The sequence below is a fragment of the Orcinus orca genome, chromosome 9 (genome assembly GCF_937001465.1).
Source record: "Orcinus orca chromosome 9, mOrcOrc1.1, whole genome shotgun sequence".
In the NCBI taxonomy this organism is placed as follows: Eukaryota; Metazoa; Chordata; class Mammalia; order Artiodactyla; family Delphinidae; genus Orcinus; species Orcinus orca.
In genome coordinates, this window is record NC_064567.1 from 88722646 (window position 1) to 88742008 (window position 19363).

Consider the following 19363-nt stretch of genomic DNA (forward strand, 5'->3'; position numbering starts at 1 on the left):
GAGGCAATTGCCTACACTTGCTATACTTTGAACCCAAAGATGGAAGAAATTCCCATCTGGTTAAAAAAAAGATGAGAAAAATTACAAAGCAATGATGGCATGCCACTCAAAGAGGAGGGTATCAAAGTTAATAATTAACAGAGGAATGTTACCCCCAAAGCTCTTTCCAAGAGAGTTTAAAAATCCTTCTTCTATTGATTCTTTTTCCTTGGCTATTGGCTTGGGCAGAGGATTAAAAAGCTATGATTTCAGATTTGATATATTCTCCTCCAGGAATAGACATCCTCCCAATGTGTGAATTTCTTGCTTTTTTTTTTTTTTTAAGTTGAAGTATAGTTGATTTACAATGTTGTTTTGGTTTCTGGGTTTTTAAAAATTGAAGTATAATTGATTTTTAATTTCTTAGATTCATTTTAATCTTTACTTTAAAGCTTCCTGGGAACTCTTTGGGTATTCCATGGCAGATGACATTATATAGCCCTGTATGTATTTTCTTTTATGACAGAAGCATCAAACATAGGTGTCAGTATCTATTTTATTATACAGTGTTCCTTAACACTCTAAAAAAATTGGATAGGACTGAGACATACTAAAACCATAAAACTATCCCATAGGGCCAGTAATGCAAACAGATCAATATTTTGTTTGAAAATGGTCTGGATTAGTCCTTCAGAAACTAATCTTGAAAAGTAGGAGATAATCACCATTGCACACCCCCTTTGTCTTTATAATTGTTATGGACTTGCCCCCAAATCCTCTTAATTCTCCTGAATTTTTCTATCAGGTTTAAGAGACGCTAAAGTTTAATATTCATGGTATAAATCAGTTCTTGGTGGGGTTCTTACCCCTGCACTCTACCTGAGGTCAGCATGGTGCCTGAAAAATGCAGAGCAATAGATGCTATTGGCGTTTGTACTTTATTTAAACCTGGTGCTTAGGCTGGGTTTCCTCACAGCAGAGCCTTCAGGAGGGATTCGTGCACAAGTGATTTACTGAGGGAGTGACCTCTGGTGAAGTTTGTATGGGAGTGAGGGCAGCACCACAGAATTGTCAAACACTGAGCCTGGGGGTGGGCGTTGTATCCCTGTATCTCTCAGTTAATGGCTGCGGATCACCCCGAGGGAGCGTGTGACCTCTCAGTCATTTCTGGGTGCGGGGGGTACCACAGCAGTTCTCTGAAGAAGGATGCAGCAGCTGGGGAAATTGTGCATTTGCCCAGTAAATGGGATCTAAGTAGGTCACCAAGAACATCTATCATACCTAGGCAGACTTAAAGGTCCTGAATCCCCGCTTCCGTTCTTATTCTCCTGGCCTTAGCTTAACCACCTAGAATAAACACTAAAGGCATCATAAGCTGAAAGAGCCAGCTCTTGGCAGTCAGCTCCTGCCTGCACCCTCAACCATGTAACCCAAATATCAACTGGATTTCCTAACTCTGAATCCAAAAATTTAAACTTACGTCTTCAACCCTTGAAACCCTTTGCTATTTTCTAGTTTTATCAACTCTTTACTCAATTGACACCTTTTGTGATGTCAGATGTCAGGGGATTTTTGCCTGGATATCATAGAGTTTTTCATTCTGACTCTACAGAAGCACCACACAAAGGTTATACAAAGCTCTCTGCTTATCCAAATGAGACATTAATGAGAATTTGGCTAAGCCTGACCACTCTGAGATCCATGGGCTTTATTCCCTTTTCACTTCCGTGATGCTTTTCATTTGCTGTGAGACAGAAAAACTCTGCTGCATTGGCACAGGCAATACTCCTAACCCTCCCAACTGTCTTAAAAAGTCAGTAGAGGAAATGGAAGGAAGAGTTCCATATTCTTACTGTGGTTCAAAACAGATCCCAACTAAAGATAGTAGAGGCCACATACAGTCTCCGTCACATATTCTTCTTTGTTTTTGTTTGTTTACAACTCTTTAAAAATTTAAGAACCAGTCTTAGCTCTGAGGGCCATACAAACACTGGCCTCTAGTGGGATTTGGCTCATGGACTGTAGTTTGCGAACCCCTGCTATATCAAAGACCTTACAAATGCAGCAACGGCTCCAACAAAATTGAAAAAAAAAAACCATTTAAATACAAGTCACAGCCATTTGAGAAGCAAAGGTGCTGATTAAACAGCTATCAGAATCTCAAAATCAACATTAAACGTCTTGCTAAAAGCAGGCACATTCAGTAAAAAGAACCAGAAAATGAATTATTTCACAGCAGAACTTGTTGCCCCAAACAGGAAGTTACATAGTTGGTGAGACCCTGATAATATAATCAGGTACAATTATTGTAAGAAAAATGCTGGGACAAAATGCAGTACGAGAAATTAAAAAGGTTTCACACTGTCAAACAGTGTGATAAGTTGAAGTACAGTTGTCCCTTGGTATCCATGGGGGATTGGTTCCAGGACCTCCCCATGGATATCAACATCCACAAATGCTCAAGTCCCTTATATAAAATGGTGTAATATTTGCATACAACCTAGGCACAACCTTCCAAATACTTCAAATCATCTTTAGATTATTTATAATACCTAATATAAAGGAAGTGCTACGTTAATAGTTATAAATACAATGTTAATGCTATGTAAATAGCTGCCGGCAAGTGACAAATTGAATTTATGCTTTTTGGAACTGTCTGGAAATTTTTCCAAATGTTCTTGATTTGCGGTTGGTTGAATCCACAGCTGTGGGACCCACAGATGTGGAGGGCTGACTGTATTGATGACATGTTACATGATCTTGAAGAGGTTTCGTGAAACAAATTGAAAGACCACGTGGCTTCTTTATCTAGACTGAGTCCGCAAATTTCACCAATAAATGTGATACTGCAACATTGGTAAGATTTACAAATAACTGTGAAATTCAAGAACACAAAGAATTGCCCATAAAAATCAAAGGCCAGGACATAGATAATATTTGGCCTTCATATCTATAAACAAAAGGTCTGTCTTGGAAGAACAGTGTTGATTTCTGAACTGATGGAGCCTTGTCAATGGTTGGTTTTGATCTTTTTTTTTCATAAATTTATTTATTTATGTATTTTTGGCTGCATTGGGTCTTCATTGCTGCCTGTGGGCTTTCTCTAGTTGTGGCAAGTGGGGACTCCTCTTCGTTGCGGTGCGCGGGCTTCTCATTGTGGTGGCTTCTCTTGTTGCAGAGCACAGGCTCTAGGCGCGTGGGCTTCAGTAGTTGTGGCACAGGGACTCAGTTGTTCCGCGGCATGTGGAATCTTCCTGGACCAGGGCTCGAACCTGTGTCCCCTGCCCTGGCAGGTGGACTCCTAACCACTGTACCACCAGGGAAGGGAAGCCCCTCAATGGATGGTTTTATGAGCGCTCTGGTATCTTGTTAAAATTTCCTCGCATTGTCACAACACACTGCCTTCTTCACAGAGAAGTACTGTTGTCAAACACTCTTAGAGATAAAATGAAAGAAAGTTTTGGATGATGCTACAAAATGGCTTTGATATATAAAGGCTAATTAACTTGAGAATATTTGAAACTGTGGGAAAATCTGGACAAAGACCACATATTCTGCTATACATAGAAATTTAGTGGCTTACCAGAGGAAGAGTTTTCAGTAGAGTTCTTGAGCTGATAGGTGAAATTTAGAAGTGCTTTCAAGATAAATTGGCCAGATTTTACTAAGTGCTTTGAAGATGAACAGGGGCTGCAGAAAGTAGCCTTCTCAGCAGATACTTTTCATCGTGTGGACTAGTTGAACAAGTTTCTGTAAGAAAGTGTTTTGCCTTCAAATGACAAGATGCTTGAATTTAAAAGGTAACTGAGAGGGATTTTGGATTCAGGTAATGATGGAATAAGACCCTCCTGGAAAACTCCCCTGCAGTAAACAACTATAAAACTTGGACATAAAGCAAAAAGCAATGACCTGAAGGCACTGGAGGGAGAAGAGAAGCATACAGAAACTGATGAGAAATAAATACTTGGAAGAGGGGAGCTGTATGGTAAGCTCCTTGTATCTGTGGCTTTTAGCCTGGGTGCATGGCCAGCACATGTTGGTGAAGGTGTCAGGAGAAAACCCATGGTCTCTCTGATAGGGTAATCCACAGATGATGGACAGAGTCGGAGATTCCCTGAAGAAAAAGAGATAGAGAGGACTTTCCCAAATTCTACTAGTTTCTCTGACTAATTCCTGAACCACAGACGCATGAAACAGACTCAAGGTATCTTAGCTAAAGATAGATGATCCCAACTGAGTCTGGAGTTGCTGTTCAAGAAACAGAGTTCCATAAGCAAAAGAAAACCACTTATTAGAGTAAAACAACAAAATCAAGAATTTACACAACCATTCACAAAGTCCAGGGTAAATCCAAAGTTTCCCAACAAAACTAACCAAGAAAATGGAATACATCCTCAAGAGAAAAGAAAATCAACTGAATCAGAACTTGAGAGGAACTAGATATTACAGTGAGCAGACAAGGACTTTTAAACAGATATTATAATGATTTTCAATGAGATAAAACAAAGTATGAGCTCAATAAATAAAAAAATGGAAAATTTCAAAAGCAAAAGAAAAACAAAACCCCAAAACCAAATGGACAATACTTGAATGAAAAAATTCAGTATTTTTTGAAAAATACAATATTTGAAAAAAAAATTTACTGAGCAGTCTTGACAGCTGGATGGAGATGACAGAATAAGTGAACTCAAAGAACAATAGCAATTTTCCAACGTGAAGAATGAAAGAAAAAAGACTGGGAAAAAAACAACAGAACCTTTTATATAAATATCAAGTATTCCAACATATGTGTAATAAGAATCCCAGAAGAAGAGAGAAAAAAGTTCAATAAAAATGACAAAAAAATTTCCCCCAGTTCGATAAAAGGCAGAAATGTATATATAGAACATGCTCAGAGGAATAAGCATAAATAAGCATAAATGGAATAAGCATAAACAATCCCACACTGCGGCATATCATGGTCAAAGTGGTGAAAACCAAAGACAGGAGAGCAAGTCTTCAAAGCATCAAAAGAAAAACAACACATTCTTTACAAGGGATCAATAATTTAATTAATGGCTAAGTCTTCAACAGAAACCATGGAGAATGGAAGAGAGTGGAACAACATCTCTAAAGCACTGAAAGGAAAAAAATTGTCAGCTCAGATTCTATAACCAGAGAAAATATCCTTTCAAGAATAAAGATATTTTTAGATGAACTAAGACTAAAAGTATCATCACCAGCAGATTTCCACATGCTGAAGGAAGTTCCTCAGGCTGAGGGTAGTCACAAAAGAATGAATAACATAAAAACTGTAAATTTAAAAGAATAATTTTTCTTTGTTTTCCTATTAATTGGTTTATATGAATCACCTAACTAAAGAAAAAAAGAGAATGGTGTCTTGTGTAATTTATAACAAATGGAGATGTATTATGTATGATAGTTATGTATAATAAATCATGGAGGGCATATGGAACTAATGGCTCCATGGTTTCTGTATTTTATTTGAGTGGTACCATATTAATGCAAGTGGGCTATGAGAACTTAAGGATGTATACTGCAATCCTAGAGCAGTTACTAAAATATTATTATAATGCCTGAAAAAAAGTAAAAAGCTAGAAAAAAATATAATGTAACATCAAGACATTGGGTATCAAAAAATAAAAGGCAGTTCCCACCTCTAAGAGATGCGAAACAAATGAAATAAGCCATACAATTACCCCGGGTAACTGTCAAAGAGTTTTAGGCAATGGTGCGGTGAAAGAGAAGCCAGAAAGAACCCAGCTGCTCCCTGAGCTGAGGACTCGGAGCCGGGAGAGTGGAGACATCTGCCTCAGAAGTCAGGAAAAAAACAGTCCTGGACTAAACACTGCTCTGCTTCCACCTAAGAAAGCTTAAAAGCAACCCCTGAAAGGATCAAACTGTTGTCAAGTAACCAAACTGTGTCTAAGAACAAAGATCAAGAATATTTATAGGAACACAGATTAAACAAGTTAAAATTAACATTACCTGGCAGGTGTATTAATTTTCTATTGCTGCACAGCAAATGACTGCAAACTTTCTGGCTTAAGACAACACCCATTTATTACCTCACAGTAATGTAGGTCAGAAGTTTGGGCAGGGCTCAGTTGACTTCTTGGCTCACCATCTTACAAATTAGTAATTTGTTGGCCAGGGCTGTTGGCTCATGTGGGGCTCAGGGTCCTCTTTCACATTCATTTGTCTACTGGCAGAATTCATTTCCTTGCAGTTATAGAATTCATTGAGATTTCAACTTCTTCAAGGCCATCAGAAACAACACTTCTCTGACTTCCTTTGTCTCTGCCCTCTAGATTCCTTCTAAGGGCACACCTAAATAGGTCAGGCCCACAAAAGACAATTTATCTCTCGGTTAATTCAACTGATTTGGGACTTAAATTTCATCTCTGTCAATATGTAATGTAATCACAAGAGTGATATTCTTTCATCAGGCAAGGGGATTATAAGATGGTGTGGGGCATTGGAGTCATCTTACAATTGTGCCAGCTACACTAGGCATGAGAAAAATATGACCCATAATGATGAGAAAATTCAATGGACTGAAATCAACTTAGAATTGATACAGATGATAGAATTGGTAGAGTGGGATATTTAAACAGCTATTAGAGCTATATTCTATAAATTCACAAATCTAGAGGCATGATTAAACACATTACGTAAGACATAAAACAATCCAAATGTAGCTTCAAATGATGAAAATTACAACGACTGAGATTAAAAGTGCACAGGATGGAATTAACAGCCGATTAGACATTGCAGAGAAAAAGACTAATAAGTTTAAAAACAAATCTTCACAGGGCTTCCGTGTTGGCACAGTGGTTAAGAACCTGCCTGCCGATGCAGGGGACACGGGTTTGAGCCCTGGTCCGGGAAGATCCCACATGCCTCGGAGCAACTGAGCCTGCGTGCCACAACTACTGAAGCCCATGCACCTAGAGCCCGTGCTCTGCAACAAGAGAAGCCACCACAATGAGAAGCCTGTGCACCGCAATGAAGAGTAGCCCCTGCTCACAGCAACTAGAGAAAGCCTGCGTGCAGCAATGCAGCCAAAAATAAAATTATAAATTTATAAAAAAACAAATCTTCATAAACAATCCAAAATAAAACATGCAAAGAAAAGAAGAATAAACAGAGAAATGGGAAAACTTCAGTAGACTTAACATCAGTGTAACTGGAGTCCCCAGATTTAGGAGGGAGAGTAGAAAAGAAAATTTGAGGAAACCATATTTGAGGAAATACAGTTAAATGTTTTCAATTTTTTTTTTTTTTTTTGCGGTACGCGGGCCTCTCACTATTGTGACCTCTCCTGTTGTGGAGCACAGGCTCCGGACGCGCAGGCTCAGCGGCCATGGCTCACGGGCCCAGCCGCTCCGCGGCACGCGGGATCCTCCCGGACCAGGGCACGAACCCGCGCCCCCTGCATCGGCAGGCAGACTCCCAACCACTGCGCCACCAGGGAAGCCCTTCAAAATTTGATAAATACTATAAATTCATAGATCCAAAAAGCTCCATGATCCTCAAGTATAAGAAACATGATGAAAATTACACCAAGGCATTTTAACCTTGTATCATTAAATCCCATGATAAAGAGAAAATCTTAAAGCCATCCAGAGCAAAAGACATATATATATATAGGAGTGAGGTTAAAAATGACAGCAGACGCCTTGGAAATAATGCATGGGAGAAGACAACGGAGCAGTACCTTTAAAGCATTGAAAGAAAAACCCTGACAAGCTAGACTTCTGTACTCAGCAAAACGATCTTTCAAAAATTAAAAAGGTAAAATAAAGCCTTTGCTTCAGATATACAAAAGCTGGAAGAATTTATCTCCAACAGTGTTTCACTAGAAGATATCTTAAAGGAAGTCCTTCAGGCAGAAAAGACAAGAATGCCAAATGGAAATCTGGATCTACACCAAGAAATCGTGAACACTGGAAATGGTAACTAGGTGAATAAATAGAAAAGACTTTTCATTATTTAAATTTGTTTGGGAGGTTGCTGACTGCTTAAAGCAAAAATGATAAAAATAGATCATAGGGTTTCTAACATATAGAAGTAAATGTATGACGAAAACAAGAAAGCCAAGAGAGGAGAAATAGAAACTCTTAAAAGGTTCTCATATTGTGAGTGAAGTGGTGCAGTATCACTAGAAGGTAGACTGTGGAAGGAAGTTGAATATGGATACTGTAAACCCTTAAACAATAACAACAAAATATTAATACAAGTAATTATAGATAGTAAACCAACAACTGAGATGAATGTATTCATAAAAATACTCAATCTAAAAGAATACAGAAAAATTGGAAAAGGGGATAAAGAACAGATGGGAAAATTGAAAATAAATAGCAAGATGATAGATTTAAACCCAGTTATATCAATAACCAAATTAAATGTAAATGATCTAAACACTCTAATTAAAAGGCTGAGATTGTCAGATTGGATATGAAAGCAAGATCCATCTATATGCTGCCTAGAGGAAACCCATGTTAAGCTTCAAAATATAAAATGGGTTATAAGTATAAGGATGGAATTAGATATACCATACTAACATTAATTCAATTCAAGCTAAAGTGGCTATATTAAAGTGGCTATGATAAAAGGGTTATCAAGAGGATATAACAATTGTAAATACTTATGCACCCTAAAACAGAGCTTCAGAAATGCATAAAGCAAAAACTGATAGAACTGAAAGGAGTAACAGACTAATTTACAATACAGCAAGAGATTTCAAAATCCCCTGAAAAAACTGATAGAACACTAACACCCAACTGACCTAATTGATCTTTTTATAAACCATCACCCACAACAACAGATTACACATTCTTTTCAAGTACACACACAAAAAATTTATCAAGGTAGAACAAGTTGTAGGCCATAAAAAGGTCTTCATAAGTTTAAAATGATCCAAATTATACTAAATATATACTCTGACCACACTGGAATTAAATTAGAAATCATTAGAAATCTATGTGGAATAGCCCCAGATATTAAAAACTGACACACTACTACATAACTCATGGGACAAAGGAGAAATCAAAAGTGAAATTACAATTTTGAACTGAATAAAGATGAAAATACAGCATATCAAAATCTGTGGGATGCATCTGAACGGAACTTAATGTAAAAGTTATAGGGCTAGACACCCATATTAGAAAAGAAGGAATCAAATCACTGACTTCAGCTTGAACCTTAAGACATTAGAAGAGGATCAGATTAAGCTTCAAGTAAGCAGAAGAAAGGAAATAAAAATGATTAGAGCATTAATCAATGACTTAGCAAACAGAAAAATAATATGATATAATCAATGAAACCAAAAGCATATTCTTAGAGAAGGTCAATAAAGTCGATAAACTTCTAGACAGACTGATCAGAAGAAAAAGTGAAGATACAAATCACCAACATGGGGAATGAAAGTGGTAACATAACTACAGATCCTAGTTATCAAAAAGATAAAAAGGGAATATTATCCATTATCTCAAAACATTTGACAACTTAAATGAAACAGACAAGTTCTTTGATAGACACACTACCAAAGTTCACTTAAGAAGAAATGAAAAACTTGAATACCTCCATCTATGCCAAAGAAATTGACCTTGCAGTTAAACGATTCCAACAAAGAAAACTGCAGCACCCCATGTCTTCACTGGTTAATTCTACCAAATATTTAATGAAGAAATAATATCAATTGTACTCAAGCTCTTCCAGAAAAGTAAAGAGGAAATAATTCCCAACTCATTCTGTGCTCTAATGAAAGAGCACAGTTTTGTGTATATTTTGTATATATTACAGTTTTGTGTATATTTCTGTAGGATAAATTTTAGAAGTGGAATTGCTCATTCAATTAGAAACAGTGTAAGGGTAAGATCTTTCAGCAAAAGGCAGACAGCCCCTAAGTTCTGTTTGTCAGAGAGGGTCCTGTTCTTTCCAGCAGCCACAGCAAAGAAAGGAACAATTATTCACAGGATTTAATGTACCCTTAAGGAGAGACCTTCAAAGGAAAAGCTGCCTTTGGGAAAATCAGTGGAATAAGCACCAAAGAGAAGCAGAGCTCAATCAGTTCAGGTGAGAGTCGACCTGTTATAAAGAGAGAAGACCCGACTCCTTTCCTATCCTTCAGGAACAATAGTTGCAGTTTTCTGGAAAGAACCCAGGCTGGGGGAAGGTCTCTGCTATCCACCAGCCTGACAGCACACACCCTATGGAAGAACTTTAGGGTCACACAGCTTTCCCGCATATAGGGGAGGTCTGAGGAGTGTGGAGGTGTGAAAACAAAGACTGAAGGTAGTCAAACCACCTTATCAGTATCAAAAATCATAACAGTGAGGTCTGACCATGAACCAGACACTGCGCTACATGCTTTCCATAAATTATAATATTGAACTCTCACCATACTTCCAGCAGGAGGTATCATTATTATGCCTATTTTATGGATGACGAACCAGAGGAACAGAAAAGTTAAGTAACTGGCCCATGGTCACACTAGGTCATGCTACAAAATGGGCAGTCTAGGATTTAATCCAGACCTGGCACAGAAAGCAACTACTAAGTGTGTTCTGAATGAGATGCCCAGACTTGCAGATTAGGACAGGACAGGGACGTTGACAGCGAGGGGTCTGGAGTAACGCTACAGCAACTGGTAAGGGCAAGGGGTCAGAGCCTCACCAGCATTCAGAGTAAGAACAGGTGTCCAAGGTGTGCCTGCCCAGATACTCCAAGTCTGGAAAGGGGCCACATAAACTCTTGTCACCTGTCAGGAGCCAGGAAGTGAGGTTCCAGTGAAGAGACTGGGCTCATTTTTCCATCAATGAAAAGAAAGAGAGGGTCTGCCCTTTTGACTGACCTTCCCTCTATTGTTTGCCCATCTGGATCTTGGAGGACATATACTCTGAGGGTTCGTGACTAGACCACCACTCTGGGGATTACTAAGCCATCCTCTGTATGTAGCCACAGGAAGACCTCACTGTCTTCTGAAATGTTGCAGCCCTCCCTGTTCATTTCTTAAAAGTCATGGCCAAATCATTCTGTGACAGTTTACTAAACGCTTACAATTCTCAACGAGGAGACAACTGCAGCAGGATGGAGCTCTGCTTTGGGGCTACAATAAAAGGCACATCCCTAGTTTTTTTTTTCTGTTTTGGAGATAACTGCGATGGGATCAGAAGAGTCACTAATTTTTAATGCCACTGAAGGCAAAATATACGGCGCACGATCATAACAGTCATTGCATCATTACTGCTTTGCTATTTTAAAAGCAAGAAGAATGTTAACATAAGCTCTTTTCCTTTTTTCTTAATAGATCTTTATTGGAGTATAATTGCTTCACAATACTGTATTAGTTTCTGTTGTACAACAAAGTAAATCAGTCATATGTATACATATATCCCCATATCTCCTCCCTCTTGAGCCTCCCTCCCCACCCTCCCTGTCCCACGTCTCTAAGTCAACGCAAAGCACCCAGCTGATCTCCCTGTGCTATGCGGCTGCTTCCCACTAGCTAGCTATTTTACATTCGGTAGTGCATACATGTCCATGCCACTCTCACTTCGCCGCAGCTTCCCCCTCCCGACCGAGTCCTCAACTCCATTTGTAGATGTATGTCTACGTCTTTATTCCTGCCCTGCCACTAGGTTCATCAGTACCTTTTTAAAAAATTTGATCATCTATTAATTCATTTCACAAGGATTTATTGGGTGAGGGCCAGGCTCTTTGCTAAGTGTTGCAGGTACAGAAATGAGAGTTGATGCCCTAAATTTCACACAAAAGATCTGGCAAGGCTGTGACTTCAAATGGCAAGGTAATTCGGCAATCCAGAGAATCAAATCATGCTTTCAGTTTGCAGCTCCCTCTGCTCTAGAGTTGCGAGGGATAAGAATTTTTTTGCACAGTCACAGAAAGTCCCTAGTTTCAGTTCAAGGCATGAGCTGAACTGAACTGAACTCAGTCATTTGTCATTCCCCTTCTTTAAGCTTCTCAGCCCTTAAATGATTCCATCACCCTCAAATTTCTCATGTCCTTCAAACCATTTTACGATGGCAGCCATCTGGTTTCCCCAAAGCTATGCCTTCAATGGATACTTGACTCCTGGTGACCACAGATATTAATTCAGTTAGCAGCTCCTCTCCCACATGACCTAGGCTGCCAGTTAACCCATCTCTGGTTAGTGATGGGATCTGTAGTTGTCTTCAACAACTAAGACAGAGAACCAGTCTCACATTCTATGTTTGTTGGTTGCAACACACTCCTGGAACCAAGTTCTTTCATCAGGGTTCTTGGTTGCAAAACCCGGAAACACACTCTGGTTAATTTAAAAGGAAAAATGCTCTATTAGTTGAATATTTGGTAGCTCCTACAGATCACGAGAAGACCAGAGAACTGGATTTAGAAAATGGACAGGAATGGAGGCTGGGCAGCTGAGATAAGCAGAATCTGTTTACAATGTTAACACAAGTACTACCACCACCTCTCCCGGAGCCTGGCTGCCACTTCTACCACAGGTATAAATCCTAAACATTCCCTACTTCTTTGTACCATTTAACCTCAGTTTCAGGGAGAAGCAGCTGATGGGCCAAATCCAGGTCTAGCACCCAAGCCCTAGCATCCAGGGGACCAAGAGAACAAGTAAATGGACCCTCACTAAGACTCAAGCAACGGCAGTTTCTTCAACACAGAAAGGGGTTCAGTCAAAAATGACAAATTTCTTCTATAGTTAATTAGACAGGAAGTAACCTGACCCATATGAATATTAGAAAAGAGCTTGGACGATGGATTGTAATGATGTGTGACTAGATGGGCACTGACAGGAAGTGCCTTTTGAACCCAGAATAACAGGGCTTGGTGATTTATTGGTTGTGAAGGGTGAAAGGGAGAGAAGGAGAGCGTGGAATCTGGTCCCAGTCTCAGGTTTCTGGCTAGGATGACTAGGTGATTGCCTATGTTGTTGATCTCAGAAACATATCAAGAACTGGGGCTGGATCCTAGGTCCCTAACTCTAGGATAGGCAGTATGGTGTAACGGTTAAGAGACTCTGAGTACAGTCTTCTTGGGTTCAACTCCTAGCTGACCACTTCCCAGCTGTATGATTTTGGATGCGTGACTTAACCACTCCACACTTCGGCATCCTCATCTTAAAACGGGGGTAGTAATAATATCTGTCTAATGAGTGGTTGCCAGGCTGAATGAGCATAAATACGTAAAGCACTTAGAACGGCGCCTGACACTATACAGGGCTCAGTAAATGTTAGTTTCTATTGTTAGCTATTATCCATTCACTGCTCACTCCAATTAATTCAATGAGTTTGGGGGGTTCGCTATATCCCTATGAAAAGGTTGATCTGAAAAAAAAAAGAGTCATATTTAGCAGTTCGGGTTTACTGGTCATGCTGTCCACCACGGAGGAATGTAAACCAGCCTGAGGGCAGCCACTTACAGCCACTCATAAAGTGAGACAGAGTAGCCACTTTGTGTAAGACAAGGTTCCAGAGCATGTTGATAAGAAACTAAGAAAATGACCTCTGCAGATCTGAGACTGTGTCTTCTGCATGTTCTAATTTCACTTTCAGAAACCACTAAATTACAAGTCACTTATAACAGGGGAATGACACAGCATTTTGAAACCACTACTCCAGCGTGAGCCCGTCAAACAGGTTTCTTACATAACAAGAGCTCTGGCATCTCACCCAGGCGTGGCTCTTTGCCAGGTCCTCCATCCGCTAGAAAAAGGTACGGAGATATTTGGACAGTCATTTCTGAACCACGCTTAGGACACAGGGCAGTGTGCAGGCCAAGGCAGTGGGAGGCCAGTTCTACTCTGGCTTCGAGGGACTCTGGAATATTCGAGGTTGAATGCAAGTGGAAGGCAAATGCTTAGATATCCCTTGTGTTTCCAACTCCATCAGGGCATGCCTGGGGGAGCTTCAGGTCTAGGCCTTTCTGGAGCCAACAGGACCTTCAGAACTTGCAAATCTCCAGGAGTTTCCTGAACGGTCTTCAGTTCTATATCAGCTCATAAAGGTTAGAACTACCCCCAAGAGCCTTTCCTGATGCCCAGAACCAAGAGAAGCTGGGTGTAGCACTTCCACCCCCACTGCACAGTAGGTCTGAATTTCCTAAAGGAAGAAAGAACCCAGGGCCAAGAAAGATAAAGATCAGCTTTCAAGCTGGAAAATAAATATCCTTCTCTGTAGACTAATGTAAAAACAAACTAAAAATTTACCAAAACTTTTGGCATTAAACATTCTATTCATTTTCATTCTGAATTGCTAGGATAATCATAGGACACTTGCATTGCATACGAGGTCTGGCTGGAAAGAGCTAGTCAGTTCTATAAAATATACAATCTCTCTACTTTTCTGAGTTCTCTTACTCAGACATAATTGGCTTTGAGACGGGATGGTTCCTCAATTGTGTGGTATGATCTAAAATTTGGAGTGTTTTTACGTTACGAAAATTATCAGCATAATGCTATTTTTGACAGTGCTCTGAAAAAGGGAGACAGAATTTAAGCCTCATATCAAGAGAGCAAATTCTCCATTTTATGAAGCTTTTTCTTGCAGTTTTAGCGGAAGGAATCTTATTGAACAGGTAAGATATTTCTAAATACCTTAATATTGAGGATTGCTACTACTTCTTATCAGGTACTGGCCTTGGCACCTTGCATACGTTATCTCTAATTCTCATAATAAACCTGAAAGGTAGAGATTATTGCTCCATTACAGAGATGAGGAAACTTGGGTTCTGAGAGTTTATTTTGGCTAGGGAGATGCAGACTTGCTACCTACCGCAAAGCACTAACTCTTTTCATTGTACCGTGACGTCTCTTCCAAAGAAAGAAAATTGTCCTAGAGTGAAGGTGTCTTCTGGTCTAGCTAATTCAGAAGAGACCCAAACCTTCACTAGAAACTTAATTCACCATTTTGCCAAATGGTAGGTATTTTAGGTATTTTTGAGGTGGAATCACACTTCCTTTAAGGGTCGAGGTTTTGTGTTTTGTTTCTATTTTTTGTTTTTGTTTTGCTTCAGTGCAATCAATCAGAGGAGGCATGCAAACAAAATTTTTCTGATAAAAGCTGTTCACTTCTCACATTTCACTGAGGTGCCAAGTTGCCTTCAAGAGTGAAAAAAGCTATAGATCAGATCATTAGAAGGTCAGTCTGCACAAAGCTGTCCATGACCTGCCATCTCATTTGCTGATCAGTGCCCATTGTAACATCTCCTTACAATATTTTGAGGGGTCCCTGTGGGCAGAATCTGCATGCAGGAAGCTAAGGGTTGGGTAGACTCACTCCAAATGCTTCTACTTCAGAAGAGTGAAGGGTGGGATTTGCGTCCCCATTCACCCATTCGGCCTCTTGCCTGACTTTTGGATGCAACCTTTTCTGGCTAAAAGACCTGTCTTCTGGGGCATCACTCCAGCTCCTAGTTACTGACAATACAAGAAAACAAAAGACAGAGCTGCTCTTACACTAGGCACAAGCATCAAGAAGGAAACAAAAATTGGCCACAAGTAACCAGCATATCAATTCTGGGAAGAGCAGTGATCTTATATTCAGACATGCAATTCAGTGCAGACGGATGAGAAGATGCTGTCCAAGGTTTTGCCCTTGTCTGGCTCCCTCACTCAGATGCAGCTGTGCCTGAAATCCACCCTTAGGCAGGCTTTCTTGAGCTTAAACTGTTCTTCTCTAGAAGTCACCTCTTTAAAAGGCAAATGTCTAAGGAGAGGAGAATATGACTTTATTTTACAACCTTTGCATGGCTGTTACCAAACAACTTGTTAGGATAAAAGGAATCAAAGGCAAATCACCACATCTCTTGTTCCTCAGTTTCCTTGTTTGCAAAATGACAAGGGCGTGAATTAAGAAAGTTTTAATTTATGTTCCCACTTTATGACTCATTAGGACTCCCAGAATTCAGACAATACGAAGGCACTGTTAACTCAGGGAAAAGGGAGGGAAAGCCTCACAGGCATGAAATCCAGCTAGTGGGTTGTAATCAGCATTCATTTTTTGTAATGGAAGAGAATAGAGAATACAGATTCCATTGCATGTAAAAAGGTAGGTATTGTTTTGTAAATTTTATGTATATATTATTCATTGAGCTGGAAACCCTCTTGTCTCTTCCTTTCTCTCATCTTCCTTATCTTCTGTCTTATCACTCCCCTTGACCTTTTCATGTCCATCCCCCTGACTAGATTTTGTACTCAACATGAACTCCCACAAGTCTTGGCAGTTACCTTGTCCTAAAAGGAATGAAGGCCTTTGCAGTGTAGTTTTGCTATATACTAACAGCAAGGGTGGGAAGGACTGAAGAATATTTTGTGGATCAGAGTCAATTATTAAAACTTCTTTGACTCATCAATTAATCACTTGATTACAAGCCTTTGAGTTGGTTGGGACTTACTGAGGACTATTTGTAACACCTGACAGTGTATTTAGAGATTTTCATAAGTGCAACACATGTGGTTTAACCTCAAGAGAGCCCTATGAAGTTAAGGAAGAGAGAAATGTCACAATTTTTTTTTTCAAAGAGGAGGTGGCAGACTGTACTTTCTAAAGATGGCCACAACTCTATCTTCTAAATGCTCTCATACAGTGTTGTCTTGTCAAATCCCATCAAGACTTGGACTCTATCTCTCAACTTCCTTGAATCTAGATGGGACCAGTGATTAGTTTTGACCAACAGAATACAGCATAAATGATGCTGTGCCACTTCTGGGCATAGCGCTTAACTGGCTCGACAGCTTCTGCTTCCTGCCTCTTAGAAGCCAGCCAGCATTTAAGAAATAGGAGTACATTCAGACCACCATTCTGTGAGAAATCCAAAGCCATGTGGAGAGGCCCTAGAGGATGAGGTACTGTGTGGAGAGAGAGAGAGAGAGAGAGAAAGAGACACACACACCAAGGTGCCAGACTCATGAGTAGGAAGCCATATTGAAGGTGGATCCTTCAGCCCTATCTGCCCCAGCTGATGCTGTGTGGACCACAGACTAAGCACCTTGCTGAGCCCTTCCTGAATTCCTGACCCACACAACTGTGAGTGAGGTAAAATTATGTTTTAAGCCACTGCATTTGGGGATGGTTTGTTATGTGGCATAGATAACTGGAGCAAAGGGCAAGGACCCATATACACGTAATGCTTCTAAGCATCTGGTTGCAGCCATGGTGAGTGCTTTATGTAAGTGCAGAAAGTTTTGGGTGATAAGAACCCCAGAGGAGATGCTCTGGGCATACTCAGCACCCTTGGAAAAGCTAGCCTTCAAATAAGAGGTAACTTATACCTAGTCAAGATTGAAAAGGATCTCACAGTCAGATGCTAGTGATTTCTAGCGTCACTAGGAGAAGTCTGGCATGGAGAAAGAAGACCCAGGATCATTACCAAAACTAATAAAATCCCTTCACCATCTTCAGCTCTCAGCTCCCTACACCTAATGAAATCAATTCTTGGAATCCTTTTACTTCCTGGCTATGGAGGAGCCAGACATTTTTTTCCCTCCAATGACTCTTTCATTTCCCTCCAAAATTGTATGTACCTTGAACCCTGGGAAAAATCAGACTTCAATCAAATATCACTACAATAAGCACATCAACTATAATGCATTACAAGAAAGATAAAATGCTACAGCCTTGTATGCTAAATCCTCAAGGGAACACAATTCAAATAATCCATGTTTACTTAATGCCCAGTTTATATTTCTTCCAGAAATACATTCTATAGCTTGCACTACAAAAAAAAAAAAAAAAGATTGTTGTTTTGTTTTGTCTCGTCTCTGGCATCCTTTGTGTTGGGTTTGCAAGCAGCTTCCAGGTGAAATCTGTGTGCTTGTGAGTTAAGACGGAAGCAGGTAACTCCACAAGGGGGGCCCTATGTCACATTGCTTTGTGACATGTGTGCAGCCACTAGTGCACCTGTGCTTTCTTCCGGAAACCTCTAGGTATGCTAGGTTCTATTTGTAGCCTACCCAGGTGTCATTCCCCACCTTACTTCTTTCATAAGAGACTCTGATTTTTTTTTTTTTAACGCATCAATAGTTAATGATCCTCTCCTTCATTGGGAGACCAGGCAGTTCTTTGGCCCAAGGACGTGACTCTTGATTAAGTGAATGAATCAAAGTTCATCCTTTTTGTCAGTATTTGGTTCAAGAGTCGGTATGTGACACAATTCTGGTGCATGAGGGCCAGCAGTCGGATGTGGGACTTTGGGAAAAGTTTCCTATCTTTCTGATAGGCCTCCAAGGAAGACGTGTTCTCCATTCCTGTCCTGTAGTTTGGATACTATGCGAGGGTGTGATACCTGCAGCCACCATCTTGTCCACCATGAAGGGAGCCAGTCCAAAGGGAAAGTCAGTGTGCTGACGGGCGTTTTTTCACAGAGAGAAAAAAATCTGTATCGTTCACTGTATTATGAGCTGCTGAGTTAACCTACCTTGGAACTTGGCTAACTGTGCTTCTTGTCATGTGAAAGAATTTTTTCTTTCCTTGTTCAAGTCACTTTCAGTTGAATTTTCTCTTACTTGCAACTAATAGCAAGTCATTATTCTTAATATTAGTTAAGAATAAGAAATAACAAATGACTAAGTGCGTACTAAAGGGGAAAAACACCTTTGGCATCGGGGAGACAAAACTATTGCATACTTCTGGATGGGTAAGGCTTCAGGCACGTGTGTTAGGCTGTGAACTGCCTTTGGGAAGTCCATGTTGGTTAGTACAGCAAAGGAAGTCTCCTTAGGAGCACCTGAACTGATCTCAGTTTTGAAGAGCTCAAAATAAGGGAGTCAAGGACTAAAAGCCACTGTTGTTTCTCTCCAAGGCTTTTTTAGCCCAGAAGGAAAATGCAAAGGTTCAGATCTTTATCTGAAAGCCTAGAGTGAGGTTGTCCCAGCATTTGGGAAGAAGATGCATGTGTGTACCTCAGCAGGGATGGAATCCAATGGGGAAAGTGGGGTCTCCATTATTGCAGCACCCAGTCCTGGTGACCCAGAAGGAATGCACATTGACCATGGTTCATCTATGGGATACTAAAGGAACTTCTCTGCACACAGCTCTGGCTGCCAGAGAGAACTTTCTGGCTTGGGCTGGCGGTCCCCAGAGAGTGGTCCAAAGCTACAGGCCTCTTGGATATGCACGAACCACCTGGCTTGTGGTGGAAACACACTGCCATCAGCTCCTTTGACAACAAGCAGAATGACGAGAACACTCTTGACGCTTGGAACTGCTCACACTTTAATTCATTTGTGGCAGGATAAACGTGCTGCCTGTGTGTTCTGAACCACATACTGATGTATTCCTTGGGATGAAGTAAACATAACTTTTCTCATCTGACAGATAATAGTAACTCCTCAATAAGTTGCAAAGGAAGGCTAAAATGGAAG

At 40.2% G+C, this 19363-nt stretch overlaps 1 long non-coding RNA gene across 2 annotated transcripts; it reads right to left on the reverse strand.

Moving 5' to 3' along the window:
• Window positions 1-517: 517 nt before the first annotated feature.
• On the reverse strand, window positions 518-6140 carry LOC125965428 (uncharacterized). 2 transcript variants are annotated; one of them, XR_007479290.1, is made up of 2 exons: window positions 5968-6140; window positions 518-3414 (listed from the first exon to the last, which is right to left on the reverse strand). It is a non-coding gene; the product is annotated as an uncharacterized LOC125965428 (long non-coding RNA). The 2 variants fall into 2 exon arrangements; XR_007479291.1 differs by lacking the exon at window positions 5968-6140 and adding an exon at window positions 3563-5961.
• Between the last annotated feature and the right edge of the window lie 13223 nt (window positions 6141-19363).